A 20288-nucleotide genomic window follows, 5' to 3' on the forward strand; every position below is an offset into this window, starting at 1 on the left:
ACTATTCCATATTTTAGTTATAGCCAAGTTAAAACTCCAGAAAACTGAATTCAGTAGCACACTAGTATAACAGACCAGGGTATATAATATGGATATATCGGAGCAAAATGGAAATTTGTTCAGATATGTATACAAACCCTCGGTCCTTCAACAATAGGAGGGTACTTAGCGGCAGCTAAACCGGTCATAACCTTCGAACAAGGGGGTTCAGTAGTTAACTACTTGTCCGGCAGTTGGGGGTCAGCTCGACTGCGAGGAAAGGAGTCACTTTGCTTTCGGCCGCGTTGGTGGATAGACGTGCTGCTCGCCTCTCTGCCCGCTTCAAGTCGTATGCTTGGTTTTCTTCAGTTCGTGAAGGCTTTTTCTCTTTTTCTATTACTTAGTGTGAATGTACAAAGTCTGCGTAAGTACGTATCTGTTTTTTGTATATCATACTTAGTGATTACGGCCGTAAGTGTGGGGCCATTCGGTCCTCTGTAGAGGTTGATCCTCATGAATTTTGCACTTGGTGTCGAGGGCGAGAATGCTCTTGCACCGAGCCATGTGATGTATGTATGGTCGGAGGAGCAGTGGGAGCGCTATGGGGGGAGGAAGAAACCACGTAAGCCGGCCAAGGAGTTATCGAAGGGTTCTCCTGTTACTCCCTTGGTTACGGACACGTCTTCTTTTCTCCCTCCATCTCAGCTCCCTCGTATGGCTCCTTCCCCTTCGGGGGGGTATCTCGCTCCTTCTCCTCTCAATCAGTTGAGCGTGGAGGATGGGGCTAGGTAGCCCGATGTTCAGTTGTATTCGGGGTTGTCCGTTCGCTTGGGATTGGGAACTGCCCCCCCCTCTTACTAACCCGACTGTTTCCTTCATCAGATCTGCTTGCCACGGAGGACGATGTCGGCCGGGCCTGGTATTCGCTGGGGCTCCAAGGGACACCGAGTGTTCAGGGGCTGCTGAGTCATCTGGCGAGAGGGGCCAGGCCGGTAACTCATGGCCCGACCACCACGACAACCATGACGGTGTCCACGCCTGGCTACGCTGCTCCACCTCACCTGGTCTATACCCAGCACGTCGCCATGGTTACCCCGACAGCTGCTGTTCTGGCGCCGCTGCCGGAGGTGAAGAGGTTTACCATGTCGCCGCTGCCTGGTTTTGCCGCTCTTGCTCCAGCCCCTGACTTCCGGTGTCCCAAGAGCTCTCCCCTGGACCTGCCTCCAGCACAGAGGATGCCGCTGGTTCCTGCTCCGCCTCCTGTTCCTGAGGTTGCTGCTGCTCCAGTTCCAGTACCGGTTCCTGCCGCTGTTGTTCCTGCCCGTGGTGTTGCTGCTCCCACCCCAGGTCCTTCCGGACAGGTGCAGTCGGGCCCTGTTGCTTCGGCAACTGCCCCGGCTCCGTCTTGGATGGAAGACCTGACGGTGGTCCTGAGGAAGCTGACGAAGAAGAAGAGGAGGAGAAAGGTGTCGTCGTCATCTTCATCGTCCTCTTCATCGTCGTCTGCCGCCACTTCCCCTTCATCTTCTAAGGCCCCACAACCGAAGAAGAAGAAGGTAGCCTCCTCCCCCCCAAGAAGGCTCGCCCTAAGACTTCTTAGGGTCCGTCCCACTCCAGAGGGACGGTTGGGACTTCCGCTGGTCCTCCTGTTCCTTCGGGAACGGGGCCCGTCTCTCCTTCCGCAAGGAAGAAGAAGACGGGGACCGGAGGAGCGCCGGCTAACACCGGTACCTCCTCGCCTGGCGCCAGAGGTTCGGCCTCGGTGCCAGGTACCGTCTCGGCCTCTTGTTCGCGAGAGCTACCGAGTGTACGGTCACCTGCGGGTGACTGTGCAGCCAAGACCCAGGCAACCGAGTCCGCTCGACGCCAGGATCCTGGCACAGAGCGGAAGACTGGCGGGAGTAGCCCGGGTGACTCCCACCAGACCAGCGATCGCTCTCACAGCGATCCGCCGGTACCCAGGGTTGACGCGACAGTCCCAGACTGGCCGTGGGCTGAGGTGAAGAAGTGGTCCCCTCGGTCGCCTGGGTGACGCACCGTGAGGACAGGCCTCGCTCCCACTGCAACAGCGGGCTCTGCCGCTCCCCTGACCGCCGCTCATACCAGGACCGGGTGGAGAGGGGGACCAGCAGCAGCTCTTCTGACGCTCATGACCGTCGCCGCTGTTCTCGGTCCAGCCGCTCGACCAGGCCTGCAGCTCGATCCCCACTGCGGGTTGGTGATCGCCTGCAGCCCCCCCAGCACACCGGTTCTGCCGGTGGGCGAGGGGGTGGCGTCAGGTCTACCTCTCCTATCCCTTTAACTTCCTCGGGCTACACCGGGAAGAGCGAGGCGACCAGGAGTGATCGTGAGGGGCGCGCTCCTCGCAATCCCGCCACGATGCCCTACGAACCTGGCACGGTCCTAGGACCGACCAGATCGTACGCGCAAGTGGCAGGAGGAGACCATGAGGGGTGTGTTGCGGTTCTTCCTCTGGAAGGAGGAGGGTCTTGGGAGGCGTTCTCGCTGGATGGGCTTGACGGTCCGTCTCCGCAGGACGCAGTCACTCCCACCTTCCGAGCCTTTATCGGGTTTGGAGTCGGTCTGGGGACCCAAAAAGGAACCCAGGTCGACGGTGGGTCTGCCGCGATCAGCCTTGGCCGACAGTGTGCTCGGCCAGGTGGACGCTCTCGTCTCTGGACAGGAGGGTTCTCTTTGGTCCTTCCCCCACCTCTACTGCGACAGAGGCGCTTCTACATGCCATCTGAGGACCCTCTGCTGCCCAAACAGGTAACCCGGAATTAGCTAGGCTAACTCCGGGGGTGTGTCTGCAGCAGCTCCTGTCAGAGAACCTCTGGTTCTCGCAGCAACAGGCACTTGCCTTGGAATCTACTGCTATGGCAGCATTCCAAGCAGTCTCGTGGATAGACTTGTGGTCCCTCACAGTGTCTAAAGCTGCGGCCTCCTCGGGAAACATCACTCCTGAAGGGGACGCGGCTTTCGTGAGGCTGTGCCAGTCTGGAGGTAGGGCTATCTCCTACCTGGCCCACCAGACAGCTAACCTGTGGGCCAACCTGGTACTGAGGCATAGGGGCGCTGTCCTCACTCGAGTGACCAGGGCGACTGGGCAAGAGGCGGCCTTGGGTCTTCGCAACGGACCGGTGCGGAGTTTCTCCTCTCTCTTTCCCAGAGAGATGGTGGATGCTGTGGTGGAACAACGGCGCACTGACGAGAGTGCCCGTTTAGTCCACCAGGCAGTCTCGAAGGTGGCTGGGCAACCTCGAACGACTGCGGCTAAGCCCAAGAGTTTAGTTAGCACTTCCTCTGCGGCTAAGACGATCGCTTCGTCGAAGCCAACTGTAAGGAGTGACCGTAACCAGCCTTCCTTCTCTCGAGGAGGAACCAGGAAGAAGAAGTCAAAGAGAGGAGGGAAACGCTAGGGACGGCGTTCACCCTCACCTGCTGCCGGAAGTGAGCGGGTCCCTAGCGAGCGATTGGGCAACATGGCAGCGCTACGGAGCGGAGACCTGGATAGTGAACGTCCTTCGGGAGGGATATTTGCTACCCTTTGAGTCTCAGCCACCCCTCACCTCCAACCCGGTCCATCATCGTCAGACGTACGTTCCTGGTTCGGCCAAGAACGTGGTGCTTCGGCAGGAAGTAGAAGCTATGCTGAGCAAACAAGCTGTGGGGATTGTATGGGATCAGTCGCCGGGCTTCTACAGTCGACTTTTCCTGGTGAAGTCCTCGGGGGGCTGGCACCCGGTGATAGATCTCTCTCCCTTGAGCCGATTCATTCGCCAGACTTGGTTCATGATGGAAACAGCACGGTCAGTGCTCGATTCCATCAGGGAGAATGACTTCATGCTTTCTGTGGATCTGAAGGACGCGTATTTTCAGATACCCATCCATCAATCCTCCAGGAAGTACCTCCGCTTCATCCTCGACGGGACGGTGTACCAATTCAGGGCACTTTGTTTCAGTCTCTCAACCGCCCCACAGGTGTTCACGCGAGTGTTCACTCTAATGTCTGCTTGGGCCCATTCGGTAGGGATATGTCTTCTGAGGTATCTCGACGATTGGCTGATCCTGGCTCGCAGTTGCTACAGGACAGGGATCGACTCCTCGAATTCTGTCACGATCTCAGGATCGTGGTGAACTTCGAGAAGTCAGATCTCGAGCCCAAGCAGAGGATGAAGTACCTGGGCATGCTGATCGACATGGTAGCAGGGCGAGTCTTCCCCGCAGGCTCGTGGATCAGCAGGTTCAGGGCGACAGCCAGATGGTTCCTGTCCCTACAGGAGCAGCCAGCTCAGCAGTGGCAGGTTGTGATTGGTCACCTGTCATCTCTTGAGAAGTTAGTCCCTCACAGGTGTCTTCACCTGTGGTCTTTTCAGTGGAGGCTAAAGGAGTGTTGGTCATAGGCAAGAGACCCGCCGTACTTCCCTGTGCCTCTCACGGAAGAGGTGAGGTAGGACTTAGCCTGGTGGCTGGACGACGGGAACCTCGTAAGAGGAGTGCCTCTCCGCACTCACTCACCCCCCCCCCGGAGATGCTGCTGTTCCCAGACGCGTAGATGGGGCGCACACCTGGAGGAGTTGCTGGCTGTAGGTGTGTGGGACCATCGTGACAAGCACCTTCTCATCAACGTCCTGGAGCTCAAGGCAGCGTTCCTCACTCTCCAAGAGTTCCAAGAACAGGTGATAGGACACTCAGTGGCGTTGATGAGCGACAACACCACAGTAGTGGCATATGTCAACAAACAGGGGGGCCTAGTGTCCCTCCCGTTGCACCAGTTGACGTTGCAGGTGCACGAGTGGGCCATAGCTCACTCGGTAGAGCTGTCAGCCTGATACATTCCAGGCAAGAGGAATGTAGTGGCAGACAAGCTCAGCCGTCGGAATCAGGTGATAGGGACCGAATGGTCCCTTCACCCAGACATGGCGGAAAGGCTCTTCGACCTGTGAGGGCATCCAGTCGTGGATCTGTTTGCCACCTGGCACAACAGAAAACTCAAGGTTTTCTACTCAGTTGTGCCAGACCCATGGGCAGCTGCAATGGATGCTCTTCAAAATCCATGGGACAACCTCTTTGTGTACGCCTTTCCCCCGTTCTGTCTAATTCGCAAGGTGATCGGCAGGGTGCTGGTCACCGCGAATCTTCGGATGATTCTGGTGGCACCCAAATGGCCCCAGGCCGTTTGGTATCCGGACCTGCTGGCTCTTCTCGCTGAGAGAGATGCCCCACTGGCACAACCTCCTGTGCCAGCCACACATGGAATGGTACCACTGATCGGTTCGGTCCCTGTCTCTTCACGGCTGCCTGTTATCCACCATCTCTTGCGAGCGAGAGGCTTTTCTCGCCGAGCAGCAACAGAGATGGCTGGGTACCTCAGGCCATCTTCTGCAGCGGTGTACCAGGGGAAGTGGTCCGTCTTCTGTGGTTGGTGTCGTGGACGGGGTCTCTCTCCTCTCAGAGCCACTCTTCAGCAGGTAGTGGATTTCCTCGTCTTCCTTCGCCGAGAGAAGCTCCTCTCAGTCTCCACAGTGAAAGGCTACAGGGCCGCCCTGGCCCTAGTCCATAAGCTGCGGGGAGTGGACATCACCTCCATGGAGATCTCCCTCCTGATGAAGAGCTTCAAGAGGTCTTGCCCACCCAGGGAACTCAGGCCCCCGGGGTGGGACGTGAGTCTCGTCCTTAGGAGTTTGACTCAAAGACCCTTTGAGCCACTCCGGGAGTCGTTAGACAGGGATCTGAGCCTCAATACCGTCTTTCTGCTGGCCCTGGCATCGGCGAAGAGAGTAGGGGAACTTCATGGTCTTTCCTTCGATGTTAAGCACACGAGGGGATGGGGATCGGTGACGCTCAATTGTTCCGACACGGCATACAAACCTTCGGTCCTTTTACAATAGGAAGGTACTAGCGGCAGCTGGATAGGTCGTAAGCTTTCGAACAAGGGGTTCGGTAGTTAACTGCTTGTCCGACAGGCGCGCGCGCGCGACTGGGAGGTAAACAAATCACTTTTGCTTTCGGCCTGCTGGCGTGTAGACGTGTATCATCGCTCTCTGCCCGCTTCATCGTCGTTGCTTTCGCATGGTTGTGTTTTTCTTTTTCTATTTATCTAGTGAAACTGAATTGTAAGTACAATCATTTCATATTTAATTCCATTGAATTCAATTGTGAATTAAAGGATCTTGGTTTCTCCACGCCCTCCGATTACCCGAGTGCCTGGACTGAAGGGCGTAAGTGCGGGAATTCATTTTCCCAGAAATGATCCTCGTATTGTGTATGCTCGGTGCCGAGGGCGGGAGAGCGCTCGCTCCGAGCTTATATTTTGGTTGGAAATGTGTAGATGAAATCGTAAGTAAGTGCCCTTTTCATTTATATTTTTTTGACCTGTATGCTCGTTGCCGAGCGAATGCGCTCGGCACGAAAACTTATTCTGTATGGAAGTGGAATCGCATGTACAGTATTCTTTTTCATTTTCATATATTTATTTTGATTGTAGCAATACTCATTTGGATCAGTTTCCGCTCTTACCCGGAAATTGATCCTTTCCCCTTTTTATTTGAATGAAGTGAAATCGCAAGTGCAGTTCTATTTCATTTTCATATTTTATTGAGATTGCATTATTTACTTGGATCAATGTTTCCGCTATTTCCCGGGAATTGATCCTTCCCCTTTTTATTTTGTATGAAGTGAAATCGCAAGCGCAGTATTCTTTTTCATTTTTCATATATATTTTGATTGCATCAATTCATTATGGATCAAGGTTTCCGTTCATAATCGGGAATGGATCCTTTTACCCTTGTGCTCGGTACCGAGGGCGCAAATGCGCTCGCTCCGAGCCCTTATTCATTGTGAAGTGAATTATAATGCAAGATTCTTTTTCATGTTATTCCTTTTATTATTGATTGCATCAATATTTATTTTGGTTCAAGTTCCGCTCAGTCAGGGAATTGATCCTTATGCCCTTGCATTCGGTGCCGAGGGCACGATTGCTCTCGGGCTCTTATTATTATTGTTGGGTACATGGGTGCTGTGCGGGGGTGGGGAACGAGAATCCCCCCCCGCGCTCAGCTCCCACAGATGGCCCTTCCCCTTCGGGGGGGAGGTTATCTGGGTTCTTCTCCTCGCCCGATCCGTCGAGCACGGGGGAGGGCGCTCGGTGCCCGATGTACAATTGTATTCGGGGTCTTCCGCTTGTTCGGTGTGGGGCTCACCCCCCCGCGCGAGGGGACTTCCCCCCCACTAATCACTACTACTGTTATTTCCGCAGGTGCTATTGCCACGAGGGTGGACCTTGGTGAGGTATGGGCGTCCTTCGATTTGCAGGGCGTGCCTAGTGTCCAGGGGCGGCGGTTCTATGTCTGGGCCTGCTGCGGTCACCCATGGAGTGGTGACCACGCTCCAGGTGACGACGTCCCTCCTCACCTGGTGTACTCGCCTCACGTGGTAACAGTCTTGCCTACAGCCGCTGTGAAGTGCCGTTCGCCGTACCGAGAGGGGGGCGTGCTGCCGCCGCTCGTGGTTGCTGCTCCACCTCCTGTGTTTCCGGTGCTGCCTGCCGTACCTGCCGATTCTGTACTGACTGTCCATGCAGTTGCTGCGCTGGCTGTCCCTGCCGTTGCTGCGCTGGCTGTCCCTGCCGATGCTGTGCTGGCTGTGCCTGCTGTTCCTGAGATGCCCATACCTGCTGACGTCATCCCTGTTCGTGGTGGTACTACCCCAGACTTTGGTCTGTCTGTACAGGTGCGTCCGGGCCCTGTGGCTTCGGCTACAGCAGCCCCGGCTCCGCCCTGGATGGCAGATCTTACGTCTGTCCTGAGGAAGCTGACGAAGAAGAGGAGGAACGTCGCCTTCATCTTCTCATCGTCGTCGTTGCCGCCTCTTCCCCTTCGAATTCTAAGGCTTCACAGCCGAGGAAGAAGAAGGTTGCCTCCTCCCTCCTAAGAAGTCTCCCTCGGGAGCTTCTCGGGAGCTTCTCGGGACCCGTCTCACCTCGTGGGACGGGAGGGAGGGTTCCTTCGCTGGTCCTCCTGCTCCTTCGGGAGCGGGGCCCGTCTGTCTCTTCTTCCGCAAGGAAGAAGACTACGGGGACCAGAGGGGTACCAGCTAACACCGGTACTTCCTCGCCTGTTGTCAGTGGTTCTGCCACTGCATCAGGGTCCGTCTCGGCCTCTCGTTCGCGGGAGGTACCGAGTGTACGGTCGCCTACCAGCGACCGTGCAGCCAGGAACCAGACCTCTGAGCCCGCTCAGCGTCAGGTTCACGGCACGGAGCTGAAGACTGGTGACAGCCGCTCACGCGACTCTCACCAGACCAGCTCTCGCTCTCGCAGCGACCAGCTGGCTACCCGGGATGACGTGACGGTCCACGACCGGCCACGGGCTGAGGCTGGGAAGAGGTCCCCCAGTTCGCCGGTGCCAGCCACGGCTGGAACCAGCGACGTGACGTGCCGTGAGGACAAGCACCGGTCTCACTGTGACAGTGGAGCCTGCAGGTCGCCTGACCGTCGCTCTCACAGAGAGCGATCAGGTACGGCAACCAGCACCAGCTCTTCTGACACTCGAGATCGGGGCCGCTGTGCTCAGTCCAGCCGTTCTCCACAGCGAGACGGTTCGACCAGGCCTGCAGCTCGATCGCCATCGCGGGTTGACGATCGCCTGCAGCCCTCCAAGCCTGCTGGTTCTGCCAGCGAGCGAGGAGGGAGCGTCAGGTCTGCCTCTCCCGTACCTTCAACCTCCTCGGGTTACACCGGGAGGAGCGAGGTATTGAGGAGTGATCGTGAGGAGTGCGCCCCTCATGATCCCACCACGACGCCCTACGTGCCAGGCACGGTTCTTGGACCGGCCAGGACGTAAACGCAAGTGGATGGAGAAGACTGAGAGGGCTGTCGCTGTTCCCCCTTCTTAGGAGGAAGGTTCTCAGAATATGCTCTTGTTCGAAGGGCTTAACGGTCCTACTCTGCAAGATGCTGTGACTTCCGAGATCCAGAGGAACTTTGCCGAGGTTATGGCGCTGATTCGTCAGCACAACGACCTCGGGGAAGGATCGCCGCTCCCACCAGCAGAGCCACGTCTCGGCTCGAGTCGTTTTGGGGCCCGAGAGGGAACCCAAATCGACGGTGGGTCTGCCGCGATCGGAGCTTGCCGACTGTGTTGAACCAGGTAGTCTCTCGTCTCCGGACAAGAAGGCTCTCTCAGTTCTGGCCGGTCGAACAAGCTACTTCACCTCCTCTACTGCGACAGAGGCGTTTCTGCGTGTCTTCGGACACCGTATTTGAATACCCCTTCGGTCCTCCTGAGAGGTTTCGACCTCGACGAGGACTGGAATGAGTCTGAGGACGATATCGGCTCTCTCCTGTCAGGTGTCGATCAGCCCTTCCCAGACGACGTTCACAGTGGCGGCAGACCCTTACCTACAGTATGAGTTCGTAACCCTCCTCGGGAAAACGTTTTCTCCTGACGATACGTTTTCCCAGGCTCTGAGAGGCCATCGCCGTAAGGCGATGGCTGCTTCTTTTCTTCTCCAACTGCTAGTTCCGCTGGGAAGGCGAGCCAGTATCCAATTCCTCCCCCATTCCCTCTCTCCTTACGGCTACGAGGGAAAGGGGAGGGATCCTACAGAGATTTCTCTGTAAGATCCCACGTTAGGGGCTGCGCTACCGGGGGGACCTTCGGGTCCTACCTGACGTAAGCCCCGGTCGTTGAGGAGGGATCCTGCCCCTTTCTCGATTTCTACGGGAATCGAGAGGACCACCAGCCGATATCGTTTGACGAATTCGGTGGGGGTTTCGCAGAGTGCTTAGAATTCTACAGAATTTCTAACGCACTCAGAGTGTTCGAGTTTTTTACGATCTCCAAACACTTAGGCGAGACCACGGTCCAAAGTGAGCGAGAATCCCCGATAATTGTTACACGATAATCGGGAACCTCGCTTATGCTCGAATCCTGTAATTTCTAGCATTTGGAAGAAGACTGCTGCTGAAAGAAGAGTATCTCACAGTAGGCGATTAACCTGGAATAGAGAAGAACGGACGGGAACTTCCAGTTTGGCTTGAACTATCGTCTTCGGTATTCTGTTCACCATTGAAGCTTTCCTTTGGGAAAGACTTCTCCTTCACTCTCTTGACTAGAGAACGAAGGCGGTCGATCTCCAATCCTTATTCTCATTCCTCGAGGGGAAAAGAATTTAGGATGGAGGTCGTGGTACAGAACCTACAAATATACTACGTATATTACCCTCGCGACATGATTCTTTTAACAGCTGAATTGTCCGGGGGGTAGGTGCATACCGTAGTTAACTCTACGGTTTGTGACCGAGACGAATTGTATCTTAATTGAACTGCAACTCGGGGTTGCCTGCAACCTCCCAGCAGTTATCAGTTTCGATTTTAGATACTTGGTATTGTCACGACAACACCAAATCAGCTTTTGTATTTACCGAAATCCGTTTCGTTTAAATATAATTGCTCGAGCGTATTCTTTATGCTCGATGGTTCTAGCCGAACGCATCCCTTTGTGGAAGGGATTAACTGGCAACTCAGGATGACGAGTCACCGAGAGCTACTGCGTATTGAACTGCCTTATAGCAGCTCAGTATCAGCTAGGTCTCGGAGATGCACAGTCGGTTACGTCTCTCTCTCCCCTGGTTTGATTGACTACCGAACCGTATCTCTACCCAACAATCATGGACTTAGGTCTCTGATTAACGGGGATTCTCGCAATAATGAAGGACCATCTACTGCTGTGACGCTCGATTGCATCGCCTTCGACATTGCGAGAATTTTCAACAGAGATATCTCTTGGACTCTTTCATCTTTCTGTTTACCGCACGGTAACAGAAGTCTGTACTAGTCTCCCGCTGCATCGCACCGCGATAATGCGAATGATTTTTGCAGACATCTGAGTTTGTCTTCAAAATATCTCGTATTCGTAGGTGTGCAATTATTTATTGTTCGCCCCGAATTAACAGATGTGTCAGAAGACATCGCCTACTCTCCGACCTGACAGCTCTACTTCCAAATGTTCAGCCCATGAGAAGCAGTTCTTCAGGCAGTATTTCCCTGTGTCTTCATTACTGAAAAGCGCTCTGCTTTTATTGCAACTACGATCCTCACCGGACAGCAATGAATAGCGGTTAGTGTTCTCAGTCTTTGTAGCACAGGTTCAGAATCTTGAGAATCCTTCTCTCGGTTCAGCTGTGAAGACGTAGGTTGCATTTTCTGTACACCTTCGTCTTCAACGACACAGTGTTGTTTCTCCTTAGCTAAGAGTCAACTATACTATGAGATATCTTGCCATCAGGGACCTCGGTCTCTAGAAGGCAATTGACTTTTGCCTGTTGGGCACATGCCTTAAGAGAATCATCACCTCGCCTTCTGGCATCGGTGACGAACAAATTATTTGTTTAGTCTCTTGGCATAACCCTTTTAAGGCGAAGGTCACGTGACTTGCTTGGGTGCTTGGACAACTTGCCTCCTACCGAACGCAGTCAGTCGGCAGCTGTCAGAGCGCCCAAGTCAGTTACGAACTTCGCTGTGGACTTAGTTCGGTTGTTCCATAACAGTCTTTTCTTCGTCCTAACGGCTTGTCACAGTACCCATACCATCGACACCCACCATTGAGTGTCGGTGTCCTATCCACTACTGAGAAGAACTTCACTGCATGGGGATAGGAGAATGTGAGACACTTCGCTGCAGACGGAGAGACCAGTATGGGTACAGGACATCACCGAAGTCGAGAAGAGGGATAGGTCATACGACCATTCCCTTCTTTTCCTCTGAGGTAATTGCATGACTTTTACTGCGAAGTCAAGCATCCAGGGGATGGGGATTCGTGACGCTCGATTTCGTACCGACTTCGTAGCGAAGACTCAGAACCCTTCGGTTCCTGACGATCGGTTAGAGTCCTTCACAATCCCCTCCCTAATGGACTTCACCGCCTTCGATGTGAAGGAGATGCTGCTTTGTCCTGTGAAAGCGCGACCGCGCTTTCTGAAGAAACTCGACATCCCAGGCTGAGTGTTGAAGACTCTTCGTCAGCACCAAGATGACCTAGAAGTACACTCCCTCGAGTTCTGCAAGAACTTCTCCGTGGCGCAGGTACTGAAGGCAGGGGTCTGGTACAACCAGACCACTGGCACCTCCTCCTACCTTTTGGATATTGCCCACAGGTCCTTGATCGTTTTTAATTGGGACCCGTGCGTGCTGCTCAACACGTTGTGTAGCTAACCAGACCCTAGCAGGCTGAACAGCATCGAGTCCTGGTGTGACTGTAAGAATAGATAAGTGAATGAGAGAGTGACTGGCTTCTCTTCCTATCTTTTTCTCCCCCTCTACCTGTGGGTAGAGGGATACGGTCATCACCTTGCTGGATAAGACGAGATGCAGGTGAGCTACTCGACAGAGCCCCATCCTATCCTTTCCACTAGGGATGGGAGCGAATATCCACCAAGGAAGTTCCTCCTACAAGGGGGGGGAAGTGGATGCCAACAAGAGACAAACCATAACTTTATGTTGCCTCTTGCAAATAGACTTGTTCTTGTTTGCTGGTACGAAGAGATACGCTTGCCTCTCTCTTAGTACTTGGTCCAGAGGTCTGACCATTGATCCTGCGGTGCACACCCCGATCAATCGGACAGAGGCTTGGATCCCTCCCTCGCTCTTACGACCAGGGAGGCATTCCAAGGTTGGGCGAACACCAGTCTGTTCACAAAAGACTCAGATTCCTCCCACCAAGAAGTGAGTCTTCCTATTGTAAAAGGACCGAAGGTTTGTATGCCGTGTCGGAACAAATGACAATTTGTCCAAAATTGCATTTTTCCTAACTATACAAACCTGAGGTCCTTTTGCACATACTCCCACCTCATGCCACCCCTCACTCTGCAGTTTTTGCTTGGGCCAAAAGCAAAAGTGATTTGTTTACCTCCCAGTCGCGCGCGCGCGCCTGTCGGACAAGGAGTTAACTACCGAACCCCTTGTTCGAAAGCTTACGACCTATCCAGCTGCCGCTAGTACCTTCCTATTGTAAAAGGACCTCAGGTTTGTATAGTTAGGAAAAATGCAATTTTGGACAAATTGTCATTTTTGTAGCAAAGACTCAGAACCCTTTGGTCCCTGGCGACCGGTTTGAGTCATTCACGATCCCCTCCCTGAAGGACTTCACCAACGATGATGCGGATAAGATGCTGCTTTGTCCTGTGAGGGGGCTATGGCGCTATCTGAAGAGAACTCGCCACCTCAGGCCAGTGTGTCGATGCCTCTTCGTTAGCACCTGGGTTACCAAGAAGGTGTCCAAGAACACCTTTCTGGCTTCGTGAGGTGATCAGGAAGGCGTACGCTTCGGATGGGAGTGACGACACCGGTACCCTTCGTCCGAGAGCCCACAATGTCAGAGGTATTGGTCCAACCCTTGCGTTCTGCAAAAACTTCTCCGTGGCACAGGTGCTGAAGGCAGGGGTTTGGGTCAAACAGACTACCTTCACATCTTTTTATCTATGGGATATCGCCCACAGGTCCTTGGACACCTTTTCCTTGGGACCCGTGGTGGCTGCTCAACAAGTTGTGTAGCTTGCCCAGCTCCTGCGTGGACAGATCAGCACTGCATCCTTGTGAGACTGTGTGAATGGACGAGCAAATGAGAGTGTGGCTGGCTTCTCTTCCTCCTCCTTTCTCTCCTCTACCTGTGGGCAGAGGGCTGCGGTCGTCACTACGCTGGACAGGAGGCTGATGCAGGTAAGCTACGCGACCGAGCTCTGTCCTGCCCCTTTCATTAGGGATAGGAGTGGTTATCCACCTTTCCCCTAACAAGGGGGGGAGTGGACACCAACAAGAGACAAACCCATGACCTTATATTTGGCTCTTGAGTAGGAAGTAGTTCTTACTTGCTATTCATAAAAGAGGTATGCTTGCCTTCCTCTTATGAATTTGGTCCAGAGGTCTGACCACTGATCCTGCGGTGCACACCCCGATCAGCTGGGCAGAGGCTAGGATCCCTCCCTCAGCTCTTACGACCAGGGAGGGAACCGAGGTCAGACAAACACAGTGTCTTAAGACTCAGATTCACCCACCAATAAGTGAGTCTTCCATATGTAAAGGACCGAGGGTTGTATAAACATGTCGGAACAAATTACAATTTGTCGTAAATTGTATTTTTCCTAACTATACAAACGTGAGGTCCTTTACACATAGTCCCATCTCATGCCACCCCTCACTCTGTTCCTGGGGCTAAAGCAAAGTGAAGCTTCACCTCCCAGTCTGGTGGGACACCTGACTATTGGACAAGCAGTTAACTACCAAACCACCTTGTTCGAAAGCTTACGACCAGTTCCAGCTGGCGCTGATTACATTCCATATGTTAAAGGACCTCAGGTTTGTATAGTTAAGAAAAATACAATTTACGACAAATTGTAATATTACAATTTAATAAGTTCAGCGTTAAGTAACATACCATTCAACACAATTTTTTCACTATCAAATATATACTGTAGTAACATAACTGCCCTTCGTACGCCCAATTCGGCCATACGACGATGGTTAACTGAGTGCTATAGGCTACGCTAGGTATGTAGTATGTACTGTAAGGGTTAGGCATAATTATTGTTGCTAATAATAAAACATTGAAAATCAAGTCTAATTTATACCAGAAATTAATAACATTAAAAATAAGTCAAATTATGTCCGTTATCATAAACTTTAAAAAAATTCCTTAAGGTAAGTCGTTAGTTAGTGGCCGTGAGCAGCCATTAACAAACTTAAACAAATCATGATACAAAGTCTACTGGAATACTGTATACAAAATAACCTTAAAATATCTTTCGTACGTGTTATGCTATTAAATTTTTTCTCATAAAATATCCTTGTAAAATAGGGGCACTTTTCATATGCGCTTTATGCTTTATAATGTGATATCATTATCGGCGGAGTAATGCCAATTGGAAGTAGATCCTCATAAATCTATTCTTTAAAAATTGGAAAGAATCCCGATATTAAGGATAGCTGTGAGCTATTGATATCTCAAAACCCTGTACATAATTTGACTATAAAATACTACCAAGTAAATATTGCCCATTAGTAAACAACAAACCTCGAAGTCCAGCACAACTGGGAACTACAAATTATGAGCATCGTAACTTTCGTAAGTCAAGGACGTCTGGGAATTAGGAATAATGAGCAGACTGCAAAATGTTTTGGCAGGCAAAAGCACTGTCTGAAACTGACAAAAACACATGTAGCACTTTTTTTAATATATTATGTTTATAAATAAAGTACTAGCTGCAATTCTTAAACCCAGCTTTCTTTCGTAAATTAAGTTCCATTCGGCACCTAAAGACAGTGATCATGTCGGTAAAATGAAATCAGCTGATATTTTAAGAACGTAAACAAAACCGGAATGCAAATGGCAGATCACTCTGTTCGTATTATAATTCGATATGGTAATAATACATGCAATATGATTAGATACAGTAAAACAAGGGTTTTATTAAAATGATCATTATTCTCAATACACAAATATTATTGACTTTTGCTAATGGATATGTGTCAGTGTAAGCAACCTAACCCAGGCAACAGTCTCTCTCTCTCTCTCTCTCTCTCTCTCTCTCTCTCTCTCTCTCTCTCTCTCTCTCTCTCTCTCTCTCTCAGTTTGTTCCGATACGTAATACAAACCCTCGGTCCTTTAACAATAGGAAGGTAACTAGCGGCAGGGGATGGGACGGCGTCTGTAAGCTTCGAACAAGGGGAGAACGGTAGTTAACTGCTTGTCCGATCGTGCGCGCGCCCTGCCGCGCGCCCGAGAGGTGAAGAATCACTTTTGCTTTCGGCCGCGGGGTGTGAAGGACGTGTTTCGTCATCGCTCTCTGCCCGCTTCATCGTCGTTATTGCTTTTGTTTTATTATTGTGTTTTCTACTAATGGTTTGGTTTGACTTGAAAATGAAACTGTAAGTACACTGTTTTCATTTTCATTACTTAATTATGAATCAACATGGAGCTATCGCCGTAGAGACGGCGATTTCCGCTCTTTTCATGTATTGAACCCTTGAATTATGTCTCGGTGCCGAGGGCGGGCGCACTCGCGCCGAGTCATGTATTTTGGGCGAAAGTGTGTAATTGAAAGATGTAAGTACTCTTTGTTCCGATACGTAATACAAACCCTCGGTCCTTTAACAATAGGAAGTAGCTAGCGGCAGCTGGAACGGTCGTAAGCTTCGAACAAGGGGAGAACGGTAGTTAACTGCTTGTCCGATCGTCGCGCGCCGCGCGACTGGGAGGTAAACAAACCACTTTTGCTTTCGGCCGTGTGTGGGAAGGACGTTTCGCCATCGCTCTGCCCGCTTTGTCGTTTGCTTTGAGTTTGAGTATTTGCCTCTCTTTCTGTATAAATCAGGAGTGACTGTAAGTACTTTTACAATTCTATTGATCTTGCAATGAGTGAATTGGAAGAAATGGAGATATCACCGCGCCCTCCAGTCGCCCGTAGAGTGTGTCCCGGGCTGGAGGGGCGTAGATGTGGAGGTTTCAGGTCATTCGTTGACGTGGACCCCCATGAGGTTTGTACTCGTTGCCGGGGGCGAGAGTGCTCCCGCAACGAACCTTGTGTCATATGTATGAATTGGTCCGAGGCGCAGTGGGTGCTGTACGAGGGCAGGAAGAGACCTTAGGACCGGCCAAGAAGTCATCGGAAAGTCCCAGTGACTCCTTTGGTGACGGACACTTCGTCCTCTTTCCTGCCCCCGGCCAGCCCCCACGTTTCGCGCCTTCCCCTGCGGGGGGGGTGTCGGTAGGCGGAGTCCTTTTCCTCTCTCGATCCGTCGAGTGTGGATGAGGGCGCCCGCTACCCGGACGTACAGCTGTACTCGGGGTCTTCCGTCCGCTCTGTGGGGGGGGTGTTTTCTTCCCCAGGGCGCGAGGAAGCCCCCTCCAACTAACCCGACTATTGCTTTTCCGCGGTGTGCCATCAGCGAAGGACGACTTGGGGACAGGTGTGGGAGTCGCTGGGACTGCAGGGAGTGCCCAGCATCCAGGGGTTGCTTCAGCGGTTGGCGGGGTCGGCGGTGGGTCACTCATGGTGCGGTGACCACCACTACTACCACAATAACGACACAGCGTATGAGATGCCACCACATCTTGGTATATACGCCCCATATAATGTCGGTGACACCCGGTGGCTATACAAAAACCCATTGCTGGGCCGTGCCAAGGAGGACGGTGCCACCACCACCTGGATTTTTTCCTTTGCCGACCCCGGACTTCCGCTGCCCAAAGAGTACCCCCCTGGACCTGCCGCCAGTGCCACGGATGACGGTGACTGCCGACAGGACGCCTGGCTCTCCCGTGGTACCTGCCGTGCCTGCCGTACCTGTTGCCGTTCCAGCTACTCTTTCCCTTTCAGATCGGCCTGCACATTCCCTTTCAGATGTTCCTGCCGTTCCTGCTGTTCCCGGACCTGTTCCTGTTGTTCCTGCTGCTGGGTGTTGCTGTCACAGTCTCAGGTCTTTCCGGGACAGGTGCAGTCGGGCCCTGTTGCTTCGGCAACTGCCCCGGCTCCCCTCCTGGATGAAGACTGACGTCTGTTCTGCGGAGCCTGGCGAAGAAGAAGAGGAAGAGGAAGAAGGTGTCGTCGTCGTCTTCATCGTCTTCTTCGTCGTCTGCTGCCTCTCCTTCCCCTTCGACTTCTAAGGCTAAACAGCCGAAGAAGAAGAAGGCTGCCTTCTCCCCCCCCCTAAGAAGACTCCTTTGGGATCTTCTAAGGGCCCGGCTTCGCTCAGGCGAGCTGGGGAGCTCTTCTGCTGGTCCTCCTGTTCCTTCGGGAACGGGGCCCGTCGCTTCTTCCTGCAAAGAAGAAGTCGACGGGGACCAGAGGTGCACCAGCCTCGGCTGGTGCGTCCTCACCTGGTGCTAGCGGTCTGTTCCGCTAAAACACCGGTTCCGTCTCGGCCGCGCTTCTCGTCCGCGAGAAGCACCGACCGTGGACGCTCTTCCAAAGAGGACCGTCCAGTCCAAACCCAAAAGTTTTGACGCCCGAGCTCGCTCGCCGTCAAGACAGCGGCGCGGAGCAGAAGACTGGCGAGAGTTGTGCACACGACTCTCGCCAGGTCCAGTGGACGCTCTCGCAGCGATCAACTGGCTGCTCGGGCTGACGTGACGGTCGCTGACCGGCCACGGGTTGTTGAGGCGAGGAAGGAGTCCCCACGGCCGCCGGTACCAGCCACGGCTGGTACCAGCGGTTTGACGCGCCGAGAGGACGCTGGCCGGTCTCGACGCGACAGAGAGCCTAGACAGGTCACCCGTCCGCGCTCCCGATGGGACCGGGCGGAGACGGTGACCAGCGGCAGCTCGCCTGACGCTAGAGATCGGTCTCGACGTTCTCAGCCGAGCCAATCGCCCCAGGCGAGCGGCAAGGCTAGGCCTGCTGCTCGACCGTCACCGCGGGTTGACGATCAGCAGCAGCCCTCCACGCACGCTGGTCCTGCCAGCGAGCGAGGGGGGTTGGGAGCGTCAGGTCTGCCTCTCCCGTACCTTCAACCTCCTCGGGCTATACCGGGAGGAGCGAGGGTACCAAGGAGCGATCACGAGAGGTGCGCCGCTCGTGACCCAGCTATGACGCCGTACGGCTCAGGCACGGTCTTAGGACCGACCAGAACGTACGCGCAAGTAGTTGGAGGGGCACCGTCAGGGGTCTGTCGCTGTTCCTCCTTCTGAAGGAGGAGTATCGAGGGATATGCTCTTGCTGGAGGGACTGGACGGATCCTACTCCACAAGACGCTGTAACGCCTGAGATACAGAGGACTTCGCAGAGGTCATTAAGCTGATGCGTCTGCATAATGACCTTGCGGAAGGATCGCCGCTACCACCACAGAGCCCACGTCCCGGCTCGAATCATTTTGGGGTCCCAAGAGGGAGCCCAAAATGATGATGGGGTTGCCACGATCGGAGCTTGCGGACTCGGTCCTGGATCAGGTGGAGAATCTCGTCTCCGGACGGGAGGACTCGCTAAAATCCGGACGGTCCTCTAAGCTGCTTCCTCCTCCTCTACAGCGGCAGAGGCGATTTTACGTGCCATCGGAAGACCCGATACTGCCGAAACAGGTTAACCCGGAGTTAGCGAGGCTGACTCCAGGTGTGTCCCTGCAGCAGCTCCTGTCGGAGAACCTATGGTTCTCGCAGCAGGAGGCACTTGCCCTGGAATCTACCGCTATGGCAGCATTCCAGGCAGCGTTTCCTGGTTGGATTTGTGGTCCCTCACAATATCCAAAGTAGCGGCCGGCTCTGGGAGTTCTGCTCTCGAAGACGACGCTTCTTTCAGGAGACTGTGCCAGTCTGGAGGAAGAGCAATCTCTTACCTCGCCCATCAGACTGCCTAACCTGTGGGCCAACTTGTTCTTCGACGTAGGGACGCAGTCCTTACCCGAGTGACCAAGGGGGCCGGGCGTGAGGCGGCACTCGGGCTACGAAATGGACCTCTTAGGTGCCCCAGCTCTCTTTTCCTGGAGAGATGGTGGACGCTGCGTGGAACGGCGGCGCACTGACGAGAGTGACCGCTTAGTTCCACCAGGCAGTCTCGAAGGTTTCTGGGCAACCTCGAGTAACTGCGGCCAAACCAAAGAGCTTGGCTAGCGCTTCCACGGCGGCGAAGACGGTTGCACCGTCCAAACCCCGTGTGAAGACTCCAGTTGTTTCAAACTTCTGCTAGAGGACCGGCCGCAACCAGCCCTCCTCCCAGCCCTCCTTTCCCCGAGGAGGTGCTGGAAAGAAGTCGAAACGAGGAGGGAAACGCTAGGGACGGCGTTCCCCCTCACCTGCTGCCGGAAGTGGGGGGGTGGGGGGGTGCCTAGCGAGCCATTGGGCGACTTGGCAGCGCTACGGCGCCAAGAACTGGATAGTAGACGTCCTTCGGGAGGGATATCTACTACCTTCGAGTCTCGGCCCCCCCTCATCTCCAAACCGGTCCATCTACAGACCTATGTCCGGGGATCAGCAAAGGACAACGCTCTTCGACAGGAGATCAAGACCATGCTGGCGAAACGAGCTGTAGAAATCGTGGAGGACCAGTCACGGGCTTTTACAGCCGCCTCTTCCTAGTGGAGAAGGCATCGGGGGGCTGGCGTCCGGTGATAGACCTCTCTCCCCTGAAACCGCTTCGTTCGCGCACGACGCGGTCACGATGGAGTTGGCACGCTCAGTGCTCGACTCAATCGGTAGGGGGAACGATTTCATGCTTTCAGTGGACCTGAAGGACGCGTATTTTCAAATACCCATCCATCAGTCCTCCAGAAAGTACCTCCGCTTCATCTTCGACGGGACGGTGTACCAATTCAGGGCACTTTG

At 53.7% G+C, this 20288-nt stretch overlaps 1 protein-coding gene across 1 annotated transcript in view; it reads left to right on the plus strand.

The window, feature by feature from the left end:
• Positions 1 to 20288, plus strand: part of LOC135217784 (mediator of RNA polymerase II transcription subunit 12-like protein) — a 375610-nt gene that overhangs the window by 147475 nt on the left and 207847 nt on the right.

This window comes from Macrobrachium nipponense, chromosome 7 (genome assembly GCF_015104395.2).
Source record: "Macrobrachium nipponense isolate FS-2020 chromosome 7, ASM1510439v2, whole genome shotgun sequence".
Classification (NCBI taxonomy): Eukaryota; Metazoa; Arthropoda; class Malacostraca; order Decapoda; family Palaemonidae; genus Macrobrachium; species Macrobrachium nipponense.